Below are 19,578 nucleotides of genomic sequence, written 5' to 3' on the forward strand. Positions count from 1 at the left end.
GCTTTGAGCCCCAGGAGGTAAGTTATACTTACCTCCGCCGCGATCCTCTTCTGGGGGGCTGCCTGACAGCCCAGGCAGCCCTCCCACGGCAAATGAGGCCCCCGGGGGCCATGTGATCGCTCTCAAAGAGCGATCACATGGCCCCCTATAGCTGGCTATGGATCTGCCTGCAGGGGGACTGTCTAAAATATCAGACAGTCCCCCTTCTGGTAAGAAAGTATAAAAAAAGAAATTAAACATGTTTAAAAATAAATTGAAAATATTTTTATATATATATAATATGTATATATATTATATATATAATATATATACATATTATATATATGTAACGTCATACAAAGTGTATTTTAATACTAATATAAGTATATATATTAGCATTAAAATACACTTAGAATGATGTTACATATATATAATATGTATATATATTATATATATAATAGATGTACATATATATATTATATATATATACGTATAATTAAAATAATAAATAAATAAAATAATAAAATAAATAAATAAAATATTGAAACAAAATTTAATATAAATTATATATTCATATGTAATTTCATTCTAACTGTATTTTGTTATTAATATATATATATTGGTAACAAAATACACTTAGAATGGCATTCTATATATATCTATCTATATATAAAATACAAATAACCGCAAATATATATATATAGATAATTACATATAATTACATAAAAAATTACATTAGTATACACGTAGAATTTAAATACATATATATGTATATATATTAAAATTCTACATGTATATTTAAATAATCTTTTAACATAATTATGTGATTTGATTAATTAAAATTTGATTGACATGCCTGACAACACAGGGAGAAAGTGCAGAGAATTTAATTTGCAAGCACTATATTTGACCCTGTAATACTCCACGACACCATAAAACCTGTACATAGGGGGTACTGTTTTACTCGGGAGACTTCGCTGAACTCAAATATTAGTGTTTCAAACTGGTAAATTGTATTACAACGATGATATTTTAAGTAAAAGTGACGGTTTTTGCATTTTTTACAAACAAACGGCACTTTTATGGACTATATTATTGTTGTAATATGTTTTACCGTTTTAAAACACTAATATTTGTGTTTAGTGAAGTCTCCCGAGAATAACAGTACCCCCCATGTACAGGTTTTATGGTGTTTTGGAAAGTTAGAGAGTCACATATAAGGCTTGCGTTTCATTTTTTTCACATTGAAATTTGCTAGATTGGTTATGTTGCCTTTGAGAGCGTATGGTAGCCCAGGAATGAGAATTACCCCCATGATGGCATACCATTTGCAAAAGTAGACAACCCGAGGTATTGCAAGTGGGGTATGTCCAGTCTTTCTTAGTAGCCACTTAGTCACAAACACTGGCCAAATATTAGTTTTTTGCATTTTTCACACAAAAACAAATATGAACGCTAACTTTGGCCAGTGTTTGTGACTAAGTGGCTACTAACAAAGACTAAACATACCCCACTTTCAATACCTTGGCTTGTCTACTTTTTCAAATGGTATGCCATTATGGGGGTAATTCTCATTCCTGGGCTACCACACCGTCTCAAAGGTAACATTACTAATCTGGCAAATTTCAATTTGAAAATGGAATGTTCTATATTTGACCCTGTAACTTTCCAAAACAACATAAAACCTGTTAATGGGGGGTACTGTTGTACTCGTGAGACATCGCTGATTACAAATATGTGCATTTTGTTGCAGTAAAACCTAACAGTATTATGACATTTACAGCTAAAATGTGAGGTGGAACTACACATTTTTAAAAAATAAATAAATTTCTCACAGTTTTTTTTATTTTATTCATAATAAATTATATTCCATATATGAATAGTTAACCCCTTAACACCGCAGCCAAATGTACAAGTTGTGAACAGAACAAAACGTAAACAAAACCTGGCATTTGTGCTATATGTCTGTCCAACCGTAATTCACCTCTTTCATATGAAATGCATCCCCCCTTATTATATATCATTTTATTCAGGGGAAACAGGGCTTTCATTTAACATTAAATATTTAGGTATTGAACATAATTTAATATAAAAAATATATAAAAAAATGGGAGAAAAAAAGATTTTTTTATTTTTTTTTAGTTCTATGTGACATTTTAACTGTGGATGTCAAAATACTGTTTGCTTTTACTGCAATGCAATACACATATTTGTATTCAGCGATGTCTCACGTGTAAAACAGTACCCCCTATATACAGGTTTTATGGTGTTTTGGGAAGTTACAGGGTCAAATATAGCGTGTTACATTTGAAATTGAAATTCGCCAGATTGGTTACGTTGCCTTTGAGACTGTATAGTAGCCCAGGAATTAAATTTACACCCATAATGGCATACCATTTGCAATAGTAGACAACCCAAGGTATTGCAAATGGGGTATGTCCAGTCTTTTTTAGTAGCCATTTGGTCACAAACACTGGCCAAAGTTAGCGTTAGTATTTGTTTGTGTGTGAAAAATGCAAAAACCGCCAATTTTGGCCAGTGTTTGTGACTAAGTGGCTACTAAAAAAGTCTGGACAAACCCCATTTGCAATACCTTGGGTTGTCTACTATTGCAAATGGTATGCCATCATAGGGGTAATTTTCATTCTTGGGCTACCATAGGGTCACAAAGGCAACGTAAGCAATCTGGCGAATTTTAATGTGAAAAAACTGAAACACAAGCCTTATATTTGACGCTGTAACTTTTGAAAACACCATAAAACCTGTACATGTGGGGTACTGTTGTACTCGGGAGACTTCGCTCAACACAAATATTTGTATTTCAAAACAGTAAAAAGTATTGCAGCAATAATATCGTCCGTGTAAGTGCTGTTTGTGCGTGAAAAATGCAGAAAACGTCACTTTTACTGGCGATATCATCGTTGTAATACATTTTACTGTTTTGAAACACTAATATTTGTGTTCAGCAAAGTCTCCCGAGTAAAACAGTACCCCCCATGTACAGGTTTTATGGTGTCTTGGAAAGTTATAGGGTTAAATATAGTGCTAGCAAATTAAATTCCCTATACTTTCGGCATGGGTTGTCAGGCAGGTCCCGCTAATTGTAATTAATTAGGATACCTAATTATGTAAAATTATTACATAAATATATGTGTAGAATTAATATATGTATATATATACATATGTGTATATATACGTATATATATATATATATATTTTTTTTATATTTTTATTTATATATAGGTATATATAGTGATATAAACGTATCTATTTATGTATATAGATATATATATTATGATATATATTATTTTGTTCTACGTGTATTTTGATATAAATATATATATATTATTATCACAATACAGTTAGAACGAAATAACACACATCTATATATTTTTTAATTATTTATTTTTAAATATTTTTTTAATTTTATTTTTTTACGTATTTACATATATATTTTTTTTATATTATATATAAATATATATATAACAATAATTATATATATATTTAATCAGTATCAGTCTACGTGTAATTTGATATTAATATATATATATATATATATTAATATTTAAATACACGTCGTGTATGTGTAAATGTGTGTATGTGTATATATATATATATATATACTTAGATCATATATATATAATATATATGATCTAAGTATATTTTATTTGTAACTGTAATTTTTTTTATTTATTTTTTGAACTAATATTTTTTTTTTTTACAGGACAGGGGGCAGAGACAGTGTCAGCCAGTGATGTCACATCACTGGCTGACACACAGGATCAGTGATCACAGTGACTGCCTGTCACTGTGATCACCTCCTGCAGATTGGGTAATTGACCACAGGGGGGAGTGCCTGGGTGGTACAAGCACTCCCCCCTTCCAATCTGCAGGGGGATCATTGTGCCAGTTACATGTGTCAGCCAATAGGCTGACACATGTAACACTGATCGCAGTGACAGGCTGTCACTGCGATCAGAGCGCTCTGAGATCGCAGTGACAGCCTGTCACTGCGATCTCAGACCTAGCAGATCGCGGTCACTGACCCCAGGGGGACTGCCTGGGGGGCCAGGTAAGTCCCCCGACCGCGATCTGCAGAAGGGGAAAGCCGCCGGCCGCATGTGTCAGCCGATTTGAAATCGGCTGACACATGCTTAATACTGGTCGCAGTGACAGCCTGTCACTGCGATCAGAGACTGCAGATCGCGGTCACCGGCCACAGGGGGGGTTGCCCGGGGGGCCAGGCATCCCCCCCGACCGCGATCTGCAGCGGGAGAATACCGCCGGCCACGTGGGCGGCAATAAAAGCGAGGACGTACTATTACGCCCGCCGGCGTTTAGAGCCGGTTTCTGCGTGGCGTAATAGTACGTCCTCCGGACTTAAAGGGTTAATGGTAAATTAAAGCCCTGCTTCTCCTGAACAAAATGATATATAATAAGTGTGGGTGCATATAATATGAAAGAGGGGAACTACGGGTGAACAGACATATAGCGCAAATTCCAGTTTTTGTTTACGTTTTGTTTTGATCAGAACGTGCACTATTGACTCCGTCCTGAAGGGGTTAATTGCAGCTCAATGCACCAGAGGTAAACATGCATTTATTGGGATGGATTTGCCCACAGAGGAAGAAAAATATTGATGTATTATTCAGCATTTCTACAGACGTGTTTTTTTTTGTTTAGAGCAAGTGCTTTGACTTTAAAGGGTACACAGTAAGAGAACCAGAGGGGAGCCTTCAGATCATACAATATAACTTACATTAGGAAATAAAGTGGTCCTGACAAATTTTCTATATACACATTGGGGAAAAGAGAGTTGTAGCTGTAGGCAGGTCATTGACAATTACATTAAGCCTTGTGGTGATGTACTGCAATAGCTCAACATTGATTTTTTATTTTTCAGGGGGATGGGTGGTGTAGTGGACAACACACAATTCACTTTACAGCAAATGGAAATAGAAACCAGAAACAACAGATACATGAAAGGGGTAAAATAAACTAAATAAAACTAGGTATTTCTTTACATGTCCATTAAAAACAGTATTTTTTTCTAATGTCATTTACATAATTAGTAGCCAGCACCAAGTGATATGACCATTTCAGAGGTAGCCATTTTGGAAAACACATGATTTACCTCAGCTTCTTACCTCTTTCTTCATATATTGCCCATTGTATACTCAAGCTGCTCAACCCACAGACACTTTAAAAGAACACTATAGAGTCAGGAACACAAACATGTATTCCTGGCCCTATAGTGTTAAACCCACCATTTAGGTGGCTTGCCCTCCCTCAGCCCTCTTAAAAGGAATTAAACTCACCTTATTTCCAGCGCCGCGTGCGTCCGCCAGCGCTGGCCCCGCCCTTGATCTGCCTCCTTGATGACATCATCAGAATAGCCGGTGTTTAACCAATCCAATGCTTTCCTCATAGGGAAAGCATTGGATTGGCTAAAATTGGCAAGGAGGTGGGATGGGGCAAGGCAAAATGCTGTTTTGGCCAATCAGCACTTATTCATAGAGATGCATTGAATTAATGCATCTCTATGAGGAAAATTCAGTGCCCCAATGCAGAGTGTGGAGACGCTGAACAGCAGTGCTGCCTACTGTGCAGCACTGCCCTAGGAAGCATCTCCAGTGGCCATCTGAGGAGTGGCCACTTGGAGGTGTCCCTAGGGGCAATGTAAACACTGCCTTTTCTCTGGAAAGGCAGTGTTTGCATGAAAATGCTTAAAGGCAATGATTATACTCACCAGAACAACTACATTAAGCTATAGTTGTTCTGGTGACTATAGTGTCCCTTTAATAATTGATCAATTAAATAAAACTTCAGGATATTCCAGCCACGCAAAGTTCAGTGAAAAGACAGGCTTTAAGGGAATTCAAAAGCATGTGACAATGTTTCGGTCACACGATGTGATCTTTGTCAAGTCATGAAAGGTGTCACATTGTTTGATCAAAACGTTGTCACATGCTTCTGCATTCCATTAAAGCCTGTCTTCTCACTAAAACTTGTGTGCCTAGACTTTCATAACTTATTACTAAGATTGCTGTGGTGATTTTGGACAACCCCTTCAGTCTGGAGCACTCTTCCTTAACATGAAGGTTCTGGCTAAGTCCCTACTAATACATGTTATTTGACAAATTTAATGACAGTCATGCTGATGTTATGCAAATAGTGCTGACTTTAACAGCACCTTCTATTGACACTAGATTATTGTATTATAAATTATGCCCCAGTATGTAGCACAGAGGTAACAAAGATAGGGAAAGAATGGACTGTTGCACTAATTTCATATGAATTTGATGCCTCTACATTATGGTATTAAGACACACAAAAAAGAGACACTCAAGGTAAAGTTCAATAATGCATCTCATAAAACACCATGTAAACAAATAAAATCCTATTTTTTGCATGATGTCAGCAGTATGATTTTTGCAATGAATCCAAAACACAATTGTATCTTAGCTCTAACCCTTTGTTTCCTTAAACCAAGGGAATGTGGCAAGTATCTGAAGGAAGAAAAACACAGGTGAAAACAATGAGTAGATCACCATTGGCTGAGAACGCTCAGCTACTTCGTGGTACAGTTATTATTATTAACCCCTTAAGGACGGACGACGGTTCAGGACCGTCATCGGCATTTTTCTATTGCCGACCGATGACGGTCCTGAACCGTCCTAACTTTAAGATTTACTTACCCGATCGCCGTCGTTCCCCCGGCGGCGATCGGCAGTGCTCCTGTTGTGGGGAGACTGCCTGCAGCCCAGACAGTCTCCCCATGGTGAATTAGGACCCCTGTGGCCATGTGATCGCTCAAAAGGGCGACCACATGGTCACAATAGGTGTCCATGTGTCTGCCTGCAGGGGGACTGTCTGTGCTGACAGGCAGTCTCCCTGCATGTGTAAAATCATAAAAAAAATTAAAGTTAAAGTTAATTTTAAAAAAATATTATTATATATGTGTATATATATATGACATATATACATATATTATACCTATATAATATATGTCTATATATCATATATATAATGTCATGCTAAGTGTATTTTTATATTAATATGTACATATATTAATATAAAAATACACTTATAATTAAATTACACACGTATATATATATAATATATATAATAACTATATATATTGTATATATATATTATTATAAAATACAAATAATAAGTAATTTAAATTAAATTAAACATGTAAAAATAATAATAAAAAATGTAAAAAAATTATATATCTATACGAAATTTTATTCTAACTGTATTTTGATATTAATATATATATATATTTATATCAAAATACACTTAGAATGAAATTGTATATATATCTATGTATATATAAATAAATAAAAAGAATACGAACTATTCATATGTCCATATACAAAATTACATAAATAATTATATAAATATACACATAGACTTCAAATATATAAATATGCATATATATTTAAATTCTACGTGCGTATTTATGTAATATTTTTACATAATTATTTTATTGATTGCAATTTAAGGGACCTGCCTGCCAACCCAGGCCGAAAGTCAAGAGAATTTAATTTGCTATCACTGTATTTTACCCTGTAACGTTCTACGACACCCTAAAACCTGTACATGGGGGGTACTGTTTTACTGGGGAGACTTCGCTGAACACAAATATTAGTGATTCAAAACAGTAAAACATATCACAGCGATGATGTTGTCAGTGAAAGTGACTTTTTTTGCATTTTTCACACACAAACAGCACTTTTACTGATGATATAATTGTTGTGATACATTTTCCAGTTTTGAAACACTAATATTTGTGTTCAGCAAAGTCTCCTGAGTATAACAGTATCCACCATGTACAGGTTTTATAGCGTTTTTGAAAGTTACAGGGTCAAATATATGGGTCAAATATTTTTACATTGAAAATGGCCAGGTTGGTTACGTTGCCTTTGAGAGCGCATGGTACCCCAGGAATGAGAATTACCCCCATGATGGCATACCATTTGCAAAAGAAGACAACCCAAGGTATTGCCAATTGGGTATGTCCAGTCTTTTTTAGTAACCACTTAGTCACAAACACTGGCCAAAATTAGCGTTCAATTTAGTTTTTTACTTTTTTCACACACAAACAAATATGAACGCTAACTTTCGCCAGTGTTTGCGACTAACTGGCTACTAAAAAAGTCTGGACATATCCCATATTGAATACCCTGGGTTGTCTACTTTTAAAAAAAATATGTACATGTGGGGTGTTATTCAGCGATTTATGACAGATAATAGTGTTACAATGTCACTATTGATACATTTTAAAAATGTATGTTTTGAAACCGCAATATCCTACTTGTACTTATAGCCCTATAACATGCAAAAAAATAGCAAAAAGCATGTAAACACTGGGTATTTGCCTGGTCGCAAATGTACAACATCGCAAAAACAGTCCGGTCCTTAAGGGGTTAAGGGTATATTATTATTATTATTATTATTTTATTATTTATAAAGCGCCATCAGATTCCGTAGCACTGTACAATGGGTGGACTAACAGACATAATAGTAATTGTAACCAGACAACTGGACGTACAGGAACAGAGGGGTGGAGGGCCCTGCTCCATGAGCTTACATTCTATAAAGCAGAGTATTTGCCCCAATCGTAAGAATTTTTAAAAACTATTTTTTTACTGTGTTTTTTCTGTAGTTTTTTTAAAATCCATTATTTCCACAGAGAATTACGATATAAAGTCTGCTTCAGCATAAATAAATAAGGAACAAAAAATCGAGAACTCAGGAACCGTATGCAAATAATTCTTCTCATGTTTGGTTTCGTGTTGAATACAATTTATCATAGTAGACATGAAAGACTTATAAGCCTAATATTGATGCAACACAGGAATTAGATTTAAATAGCAATGTGTAGATTTTCTATTAATAACTTGGATTTCTACCCTATTAATTTAGTACCCTCTTTGAGTAAGCAAAATAATGTGTCATTCATACTGAAGGCAGTAGGAATGATGCTAAAAAAGCATTATTGATTTTTTTTGGTGAACTGATCCTTTTCATCTACGGAGGCTTTTCTCATTAAGAAATAGAAGTCCTAGGGAGATTAAGAAAGGCATTAACTTTGGCGTGTTACTGAGATAAAAAGCATGCTTAATGTGCAAGTCCTATAAAGGGACTAGAAATTACTTATGTGTACTTTGTCATAAGAAAGCTATGACTAAACCTACTGCTTACAGCATGGAAAGCAAGGTCTCTCAAATCGATGTTAAGTATTAAAAGAAGCAAATTATCTTGTGTGTTTCCAACCAGGTGATGTGACGTAAATTCTGAAATTTGTGTCGCCACCGTCTTCGGGCTGATAGGCAATAAAATGGAAAGAATAAAAAAAGAATAGCAAAAAGAAAAGAAAATAATACATAATTTCCACGATAAATGATATCATATATAAAATATATATCAATATATAAAAAATATAATAATAATATACTAAAATATTTTTCAAAATATTAAATAATTTTAAAATGCAAAAAATATTAAATCAATTGAAAATCTTGTCTAAAAATATTTAATCAAGGCCATAAATTCTCCAATAAGATTGTGTGCAGAAATCTTCAGTCCACATTCAGATTATATCTGCTCATTATATTTAAAAATCAGCAACTTTTAATGTTCATTCAGAGTAATACTAGGCATTAACAGTTCATACCAGACCAAGGAAAATGAAACATCCAGATTTTAGCTTTAAAGGGATTCTATATGCCCAAAATAATTTTAGCTTAAAGGACCACTATGGGCACCCAGACCACTTCAGGTTTTAATCCTGCAGCTGTAAACATAGCAGTTTCAGAGAAACTGCTATGTTTACACTAGAGTTAATCCAGCCTCTAGTGGCTGACAGCCGCTAGAGGCGCTTCCGCGCTTCTAACTGTGAAAATCACACTGAGAAGACGCTGACGTCGATAAGAAAGCATTAAGAAATGGTTTCCTATGGACTGTCTGAATACGCACACGGCTCTTGCCGCACATACGCATTCAGTGCTGACGTCAGGAGGAGGAGGAGAGTTCCCCAGCGTCGAGGGAGCGCGGCGCTGGAGAAAGGTAAGTGTTCAGCACCCTTGAGCCCAGCGGGAGTGGGACCCTGAGGGTGGGGGGGACCTAAAGACCCTATAGTGCCAGGAAAATCTAGTTTGTTTTCCTGGCACTATAGTGGTCCTTCAATAAAGCAGTTTAGTGTCTCTATGCTCAACCCTCTGACATTTAGGAGTTACATTCCTTTGTTTATGTAGCCCTGAATGTGTCCACACTGTCTCCCTATACATTTCCTGTAAAGAGAGATCTAATGTTTAAACTTCCTTTATTGCACAGTCTGTTTAATTTAGAATTTCTAATCTCCTGTTCTGTTAATAGTCTACTATTAACTACCTGCAGGAGCCCCCTGTGTGTTATTAAAGTTAAATTTACAGAGAAGGAGATTAAAAAAAAACATCTAAAGTAAATACTCCATTGTACTGATTCAAAATATTTTTTTTTTTCATGTTAGCATTTTTTCTCTTCGTGCTGTATATATGCTTGCTCATGACCCACACACATCTGGTGAATTGGGATTTTTAACACAACTAGTAGCTAATGTTTTTTTTTTTTTTTGTAAATCTGTTTATTAAGGCAGAGTAAATAGCATAGAGCTGGCTCGCAGGCCAGATAACAGAGTAATGTTTTCAAGACATAAGCAAGACATGTATACAAAGTTTAGAATCTAGTAAGTTGCAATGTAGACAGGAGCAATACGATTAACCAATATCAGATCAGGAGATCCGAGCTTCAGCTTGTGGGTCAATAACATTTCACCATCTGTCAGGCTCAGACATGTAAAATAAGTATCACCTCAGAATATTCCAGAGACATTTGCGTGGGTGCATGACTGACTATTCTAGGTGTGATGTTGCTTTAGGTTGGACAGAAACCATTGGCATGACCCATCCCAGGAAAGCAGAGTTATAATAATTGGGTTAACCGTCAGCAACGTAGAGGTTAGAGTTCTGGGTCTGTGAAAGACGATACAGAGTACTTCCTCATCACTTCCATTACATAACCCCTCTACCTAGTGTATTCCCAGATAAGAGCCAATATTCAGGATCTAAGACTCTGCGCTGGTGGGAAATTATCCCTCAGGACAGTGTTCCACAGCGGAGCTCGAGACATATCCACCGGCTAGCACACCCAGCAAACCACCAAACCATTCAAAGAGGGGTCATTTGATCGCCCATGTCAAAGGTTACTAATTCTCAATGCATAAGTTTGTACGGGCGCCACCCCGGGGTAATGAGACGGTGAGCTAAAGCGGTGGTTGTCCAGATTTGATAAGTGTCCAGCGCAACCTAGGTCTCCAGGGTCCCCGAGGGCATCCCCAGAGATCATGGCTTACCGTCTGCCATCAAGTCTGACCACAGGAAAGTCGTTAGTCGGTAGTCAGGTCATTCATGTACCGTGAGATGTCAACTATCCGTCCTGTGTATGGTCTAACCAGCCCCGGGCCCAGATCCCTCGCGGCCCAGAGATCAGAGAGAAGAGGGTAAGGAAAGAGGTTAGGGAGGAGGGGGCATTGGAAGCTGCGCTGCGCGCCCCCGATCGTCCCCGTTCTGTCGGCAGCCGGCAATATAGAAGAACCATGGCGCCCACATTTCAGTGTGTCTGGTTACCCGGCCCGTGATGGTAGCATGGGCCTCTTCTGCCCCCTGAATATCTTCCACTCTTTTTATCCACTCACATCTAGTCGGTACTATGTCCGTTTTCCAGTGTGCCGGAATGTTAGCTTTTGCGGCGTTAAGCAGGTGCCGCAGTATCGATTTCTTGTACACTGGTACGGGTAGAGCGGAGATGTGCAGTAAAGCCAGTTCTGCATCCCACGTTGGTATGTCTCTCAGGATGAGCCGAACCGCCTCTCTAATCATGTCCCAGTAGGGAGTGATGAGCCTGCACTCCCACCAGATATGTATCACTGTACCGAGCTCCTCCTGACATCTCCAGCACGTTGGAGGAGTAGAAGGGAAGATGCGGTGGAGCAACACCGGTGTCCTATACCATAGGGATATCAGCTTATAATTTAGTTCCTGATAATAAGAGCTCATGGAGCTCTTATGTTGCCAAAGTAGCGCGGATTCCCATTGTCGGGCGGTAAGATCTAACTCGTAGCTAATGTTCGGTCAATTATTAGAATTAACTTTTACCAACATGAAACACTACCAACATCATTTTAAGGGGATACCTGATCCCAATACATTGAAATTTAAAATAATTGGTGCCATAAATGTTGGAATTATTTTAGACTCATCCCAGATTCATCTTAGAATTCTAACATACTCTACATTGAAACATGCTAGCATTTCCATTTTATTTAATGAATGTAATTTGTACATCACTATACTGCCTGCTGTTCGCTGCTGTGCCTAGCACCAACTGCTCATATTCTGCTTTGCTGTTGATTACATCCCAGAAATATGGCAGGAGTACTAGAGTGCAATAAATGGTATCATATCATGCAGTTTAACATTATTCAATAAAGCATAGGAATTTATACCAAGTGCCATTATTCAGTTTAAACAGATTGCTATGTTGCTAACACAAATGGTTCCAGTTTTTCTATACAATGCTCTGAAGTGCAGTAAGAAGTATCACCACTATACTATATTTATAAAATAGTTCATAAAAGGTATGTTATGGCTTTGCTTAGTCGTATCTAGTCTCACAGTAAAATTATTTCCTATTTCATTGACATTACTTGCTATTATGTAAGAAATGGTTAAAAATTATTTAACACCCATCTAATGTAGACTGAGATTTAGGGGGTGGGGGAGAAAAAACAAACGTAAATTTTGTTTAAATGTATCAAATGTCAGCTTGTTAAGTCAAAGCAGCAAATGAAAATATGAGTATATTTTATGCTCAAAAAGCAGGCAGTGAGAAAATATTTTTAGTATGCAAACAAAATAAGTGGCATCGTGTTCTGTCGTTTTACTATATGCGTGTATATATATATATATATATATATATATATATATATACATATACATATTGTTCATCACACATATTTCCATATTTTAATAGAAAGTCCTTGTTGTGGATTAGCCTCTCTTTACTACCCTAATGAGAGTGTATAACATTACATTCTTTTTAAACTCTGTAAATGTGTCTATAAATTAACTAAATAAGATAAATAGCTATAATTAGCCTAAATGTAAATTAAGCATCCTACCTTTAGCATTGGGCACACATAAACATCTTGTTACTGATTTAGAAATCAGTGTACACAGAAGTATGGGAAACATACAGATAAACCATACATATATAATCCACAGAGTGGAAATAGTCTGGATATTTTGTTTTGTTTTTCATTTTCCAAACATTGATTAACCCTTTAAGGACCAAACTTCTGGAATAAAAGGGAATCATGACATGTCATGTATCCCTAAGGGGTTAAACATTAGTTTAATTCATCAAAAGTGAGGTTCTTGGAGTGTCCATTTACCATTTTTACTAAAGTGGGTACTAAAAACATGTGTTTTACCTGTTTCATTTATTTTCAAATTATTTTATTTAAAGAAACACTATAGGGCCAGGAATCCAAACATGTAATCCTGACCCTATAGTGTTACAAACACTACCTAGCCCCCCTTGACTCCACCTTGCACCCCTAAATGTAGTAAAATGGTACCTTTATTCCAGTCTGCTGGAGCTGGCTCTGCCCCTGATATGCGTCCTTGGCTTACATCATCAAAAGTAGTGATCTCAGCAAATCATTGAGATTGTCATTCCTGATGATCTCCGCCAAAGAGGTGGACCAGGGGCAGAGCCAAATTCAACCCTAGCCAAGTTCTAGGAAAGTTCAGTGTCTCCATGCAGAGAGGGGAGACACTGAATGCCTGTGCTGCAATCTGTGCAGCGCTGCAACAGAAAGTACGTCTAATAATCATCTGAGGAGTGGCTACTGGAAGTGTCCTTAGGGCGTAATGTAAAAAATTCATTTTTTCTGAAAAGCCTGCAGGGACTAACTATACTTACCAGAACAACTAAATGTATCTGTAGTTTTTCTGGTGACTGTAGTGTCCCTTTAAAGTTTTCCTTTTTTTTTTTTTATAACATAACAGAAGTTTTAAACAAACTTAAAAGGGATAACAAAAAAGAAAGAGGGAAAAGAAAGGGGACAAATGATACAAATACTCAACTTGTGCCATTGTTGTTTCTTTACAACAAAAAGAGAATCATAGCAATTCATTAACAATTACCTATATTTACAAACCGATAAATGCCATTTATCAATCAATGTGATAACATTAACATTGTAACTCTGTAACAGAAATACACTTGAATTAATATTTAATAGTTGACCACATTTACCTATTATGCCTCTCTCTCATCGTTTGTTACCAAGAATCCCTTGATTGGCCTAGTTGAGCATAAAGAGAAAATGATTGTCTAATGGCCATGTCATAATCATTTTTATTTTCGAGGGGGACCTGTTTCATTTTGGACGTTATCTATATTATATGAACAAAGCCAAGCAGAATCTGGCATCAGGATGGAATAAGACTACACATGTGTCATCCTGAAAACAGGCCTGTGGCAAAGCATTTAAAAATATGTAATTGATTCAATAAGAATAAAAGGATCATCATGCTTGGAGTTTGGTGTGGTGAGACTGTTGAAGAGGAGAGGTAGAATTCTGTTGTTTGGTTGTTCTTCTCTCGGCACTCATGTTTGGTGAGGGCTACCCATCTCTGTGACTGAACGACATTCCGGAGATCACACACTATTCACTTCTATGAATAATATTTTCTACCTGGATTCATTGCACAGTGGTAGAGATTGTAATATGAGCCAAACCATTAGAACAATCTGATGCATTTGCTGGCGAGTGTAGATGTGATAAGAATTTATATGATATGTCAGTTATGAAACATACTTAAAAAAATAGAAAAAGCCATCAATATTCCTAGTACATTTTTTTTTTTTTTTTTTTTTGCATTACAGAAAAGACTATTCTCCATCATGGTGGTAATTAATTCAGATTTATTAACAAATTCAACTGAGCAGTAAAAATATCCTGATAGTAGTTAAAAATTTAAAGAGGTTTGAAAGGGAGTTGGTGGCAATTGAATACTCTTTAGATTTGCTGTGAAAAGAAAATGATATTACGCAAACATAAAAATTTAAATGAATCCAAAAGATCAGGAACAGGTAGCTTCCATTATTTTATACAATTAATAAAATGTTCATATAATGTTATAAGCATTTGCATAAATCAGTGACTGAATATTCATGTTGTTGTTTTTTTTTTTTTAAATTGTCCACTGATAACAATCTATTTGCCATGCAGAAATGTCTGTAGTTTGTACAAGGGAATGGATATCAATCAGATGGATATCTGTACTATAAGCAAATTCCCAGGTGCTATTTCAGCCTACAAAGAAGCACTATAGTGTGCTCAAGTCCACTCAACCTCCTCCAGCTTTATTTATTTAGACCTGTCTAGTTGTATAGGACTTGAGTCTTGAGTAAGAAGGTTGTTTGATATTTTTTTTTCTAGTCATGCTTTTAGATGATGCATTTGATATCACAAATTGCTGAACATTGCTACATACTACCTCATATCCTGGACACTCCCAGTTACTATAAAATTCCTATACTGACCATCCCACAGATTACCTTATTACCTGTGTCCCCCTGAGCTCACTGTTTTGTGTACTACGTGGTCATTTTGCATTTTGTAGTATTTGTAGATTTCTTATGCTATTTGCTCTGCTGGGCATAGATGAAAAATGTGAGGCAGATCTGTGGGACCCTCTTTTGCATTGACAGTACTCCATACTGCTGACTGTTGGCATCTATAGGAGTTGAGCCACTGGTGGCAATGTTGTTATAAAAAATAGACTGTATGTTGCTTAGACATGCATAGATTACAGTGAATGCTTTCTCATGCTGCACTGGTCATGATGACAATGTTTGCAGGGATATATGATGTCACACATCGCAACATGATCTGTCAAACCCATAAATTGCTTTGTGCAGTGTGAGTAGGACCTCCAAACGTAAATCCATGACTTTATATGCAAATATAGTTTTTGTTTTTTTCTACTTGTCCACCAGGCCAAAACTATTTGTCTTCCCCTGTCATTTAGAGGATGCAATGACAGAATTGCTCAGAACAAAGCAAGTCAGCCCTGGCCAACATGCACACCTGACTGACACACATTTTGCTTGCTTGGAAGCCTTGCTAATATGTATCAGTTCTGATACTTGCAGATCTGAGTGATTTGATGGCACAGTTCTTCCACTCAGTGTTGGTGTTTTAAAACTAATGAGGAATTTCACCACAGTTATAAAATATACTAGGAAATACACACAACACTGAATGAAATGTAATTTAACCCCTTAAGGACACAGCTTCAGAAGCTTGTCTTACGCTTAATGACACAAGCAATTTTTGCATTTTCTTGCTGTTTGCGTTCAACTGCAATTTGCATCTCTCTCGTTTATTGCACCGACACATATTATATACTGTTTTTTTAAAGGACAGAAAGGGTTTTAATTTGATGTAACATATATATATATATATATATATATATATATATATATATAAATGCTTATTTATTATCAAAGAAATACAGAAAAATGCAAAAAAAATTGTGTTTTTTTACAGTTTTTGCAATAATAATGTGTGCATAATTAGTGCAGGTTAAAGAAAGCAATTAAAAATAAATTCATTTAGTTGTTCTGATTTACAGAATATATAATGTGTCTGGGATTTTAAGGTTTTTTTTTGGTAGTTACAGGTCACAAAGCACAAGGAGTAAAATAAACTTTTAATGTGGAGCAATTTTAGAATTTGGTATGTTTGTCTTGTAAGCTTAATAGCCATAAAAGAAAACAAAATTGCCACACAAAAGCATATATTTATATAAAGTAGACATCACAGGCTATTTACCTAAGGTTGTTTTGACACTTTCTACGTAGTCATTTCACCGCTAACCTCTGCTAAATATTGGAGTAAAATTGTGTTTTTTTTTTTGGTTTTTGGTACACAAACGTATAACAAAGAACTTCTCATGTGTATTTTGTAAAGTTGGTGTGTGCTATTCCTGTACAAAGTTTTATTTTGTGTTCAGTTACATCTGCTGAGTAAAATGACACCCCGTTTGTATGTCTTTGGCACTATTTCGTGAAGCTACAGTGCCATATATGAGACCTGTCCTTTTCAGTATTCACAGTAGAATTTTGAGAGACTGATTTAATGAGCCTATGCTTCCATTTGGGGTATTTTAACAGTTTGACTGTTCAAAAAAACCCCACAAAGGCCTACCATTTGTAAAAGTAGACACTCCAAGGTATCTCATATGGTGCATATTGTGCCTTAACATGCCCCCATTTTTTCACCAATATATGCCAAAGTATGTGGTCAAATATTATTTGGGGCATTTTTTACATACGGGTTACATTTGTGCTGGGCATTTTGTATATTTCATATGTGCCACTAAGTTCAAACCCCCCAAATTATGCTCAGCTAAGTCTTCTGAGTAAAATGACACCCCCATTGTATGTCTTTGGCAATATTTTGTGAAGTTACAGTGCTGTAAAAGAGACGTGACAAGTTTACGTTTTTAAGTGTGAATTTTCATTTTTAGGTTTTGATGCATCCGTGTTCCACTTTGGAGCACTTGAGCAGGCTACATATTACAACTACAGGGAGTGCAGAATTATTAGGCAAATGAGTATTTTGACCACATCATCCTCTTTATGCATGTTGTCTTACTCCAAGCTGTATAGGCTCGAAAGCCTACTACCAATTAAGCATATTAGGTGATGTGCATCTCTGTAATGAGAAGGGGTTTGGTCTAATGACATCAACACCCTATATCAGGTGTGCATAATTATTAGGCAACTTCCTTTCCTTTGGCAAAATGGGTCAAAAGAAGGACTTGACAGGTTCAGAAAAGTCAAAAATAGTGAGATATCTTGCAGAGGGATGCAGCACTCTTAAAATTGCAAAGCTTCTGAAGTGTGATCATCGAACAATCAAGCGTTTCATTCAAAATAGTCAACAGGGTCGCAAGAAGCGTGTGGAAAAACCAAGGCGCAAAATAACTGCCCATGAACTGAGAAAAGTCAAGCGTGCAGCTGCCAAGATGCCACTTGCCACCAGTTTGGCCATATTTCAGCAACATCACTGGAGTGCCCAAAAGCACAAGGTGTGCAATACTCAGAGACATGGCCAAGGTAAGAAAGGCTGAAAGACGACCACCACTGAACAAGACACACAAGCTGAAACGTCAAGACTGGGCCAAGAAATATCTCAAGACTGATTTTTCTAAGGTTTTATGGACTGATGAAATGAGAGTGAGTCTTGATGGGCCCATGGCTGGATTGGTAAAGGGCAGAGAGCTCCAGTCCGACTCAGATGCCAGCAAGGTGGAGGTGGAGTACTGGTTTGGGCTGGTATCATCAAAGATGAGCTTGTGGGGCCTTTTCGGGATGAGGATGGAGTCAAGCTCAACTCCCAGTCCTACTGCCAGTTTCTGGAAGACACCTTCTTCAAGCAGTGGTACAGGAAGAAGTGATTTTCATGCAGTACAATGCTCCATCACATGCGTCCAAGTACTCCACAGCGTGGCTGGCAAGAAAGGGTATAAAAGAAGAACATCTAATGACATGGCCTCCTTGTTCACCTGATCTGAACCCCATTGAGAACCTGTGGTCCATCATCAAATGTGAGATTTACAAGGAGGGAAAACAGTACACCTCTCTGAACAGTGTCTGGGAGGCTGTGGTTGCTTCTGCACGCAATGTTGATGGTGAACAGATCAAAACACTGACAGAATCCATGGATGGCAGGCTTTTGAGTGTCCTTGCAAAGAAAGGTGGCTATATTGGTCACTGATTTGTTTTTGTTTTGTTTTTGAATGTCAGAAATGTATATTTGTGAATGTTGAGATGTTATATTGGTTTCACTGGTAAAAATAAATAATTGAAATGGGTATATATTTGTTTTTTGTTAAGTTGCCTAATAATTATGCACAGTAATAGTCACCTGCACACACAGATATCCCCCTAAAATAGCTAAAACTAACAACAAACTAAAAACTACTTCCAAAAATATTCAGCTTTGATATTAATGAGTTTTTTGGGTTCATTGAGAACATGGTTGTTGTTCAATAATAAAATTAATCCTCAAAAATACAACTTGCCTAATAATTCTGCACTCCCTGTACACCATAAAGGCATACCATTTCTTAAAGAACACATCCCAGGGTATTTCAAAAGGCATATTTTGAACCTTAGCGTGGGATCATTTTTCTGCTAGCTTGTACCAAGTGTAGTGGTAATAAGCTTTTTTTCTGCCTTTTTGACACACAAAGTGAGTTTGCACAGTATATTTTGCAAACCTTATGTGTGCTACGACTGTATAATACTTCATATGTTGCTCAGCTATGTCAGTTGAGTACAGTAATACCCCCGTATGTACCTTTGCCAGGTATATGTGGACATTGAAGGGGCACATTTGGGACATAGCCATTCCATTTTTTTTTCAAACTTTCAATTTTTGCGCTGTGCCCATGTCCCATTTTAGAG

The 19,578-nt window shown here is 36.5% G+C and overlaps 1 protein-coding gene across 2 annotated transcripts in view; it reads left to right on the forward strand.

Moving 5' to 3' along the window:
• DMD (dystrophin) overlaps positions 1-19,578 on the forward strand; it is a 2,317,639-nt gene that overhangs the window by 2,037,222 nt on the left and 260,839 nt on the right. The window lies entirely within an intron of this gene.

This window comes from Pelobates fuscus, chromosome 1 (genome assembly GCF_036172605.1).
Source record: "Pelobates fuscus isolate aPelFus1 chromosome 1, aPelFus1.pri, whole genome shotgun sequence".
Lineage (NCBI taxonomy): Eukaryota > Metazoa > Chordata > Amphibia > Anura > Pelobatidae > Pelobates > Pelobates fuscus.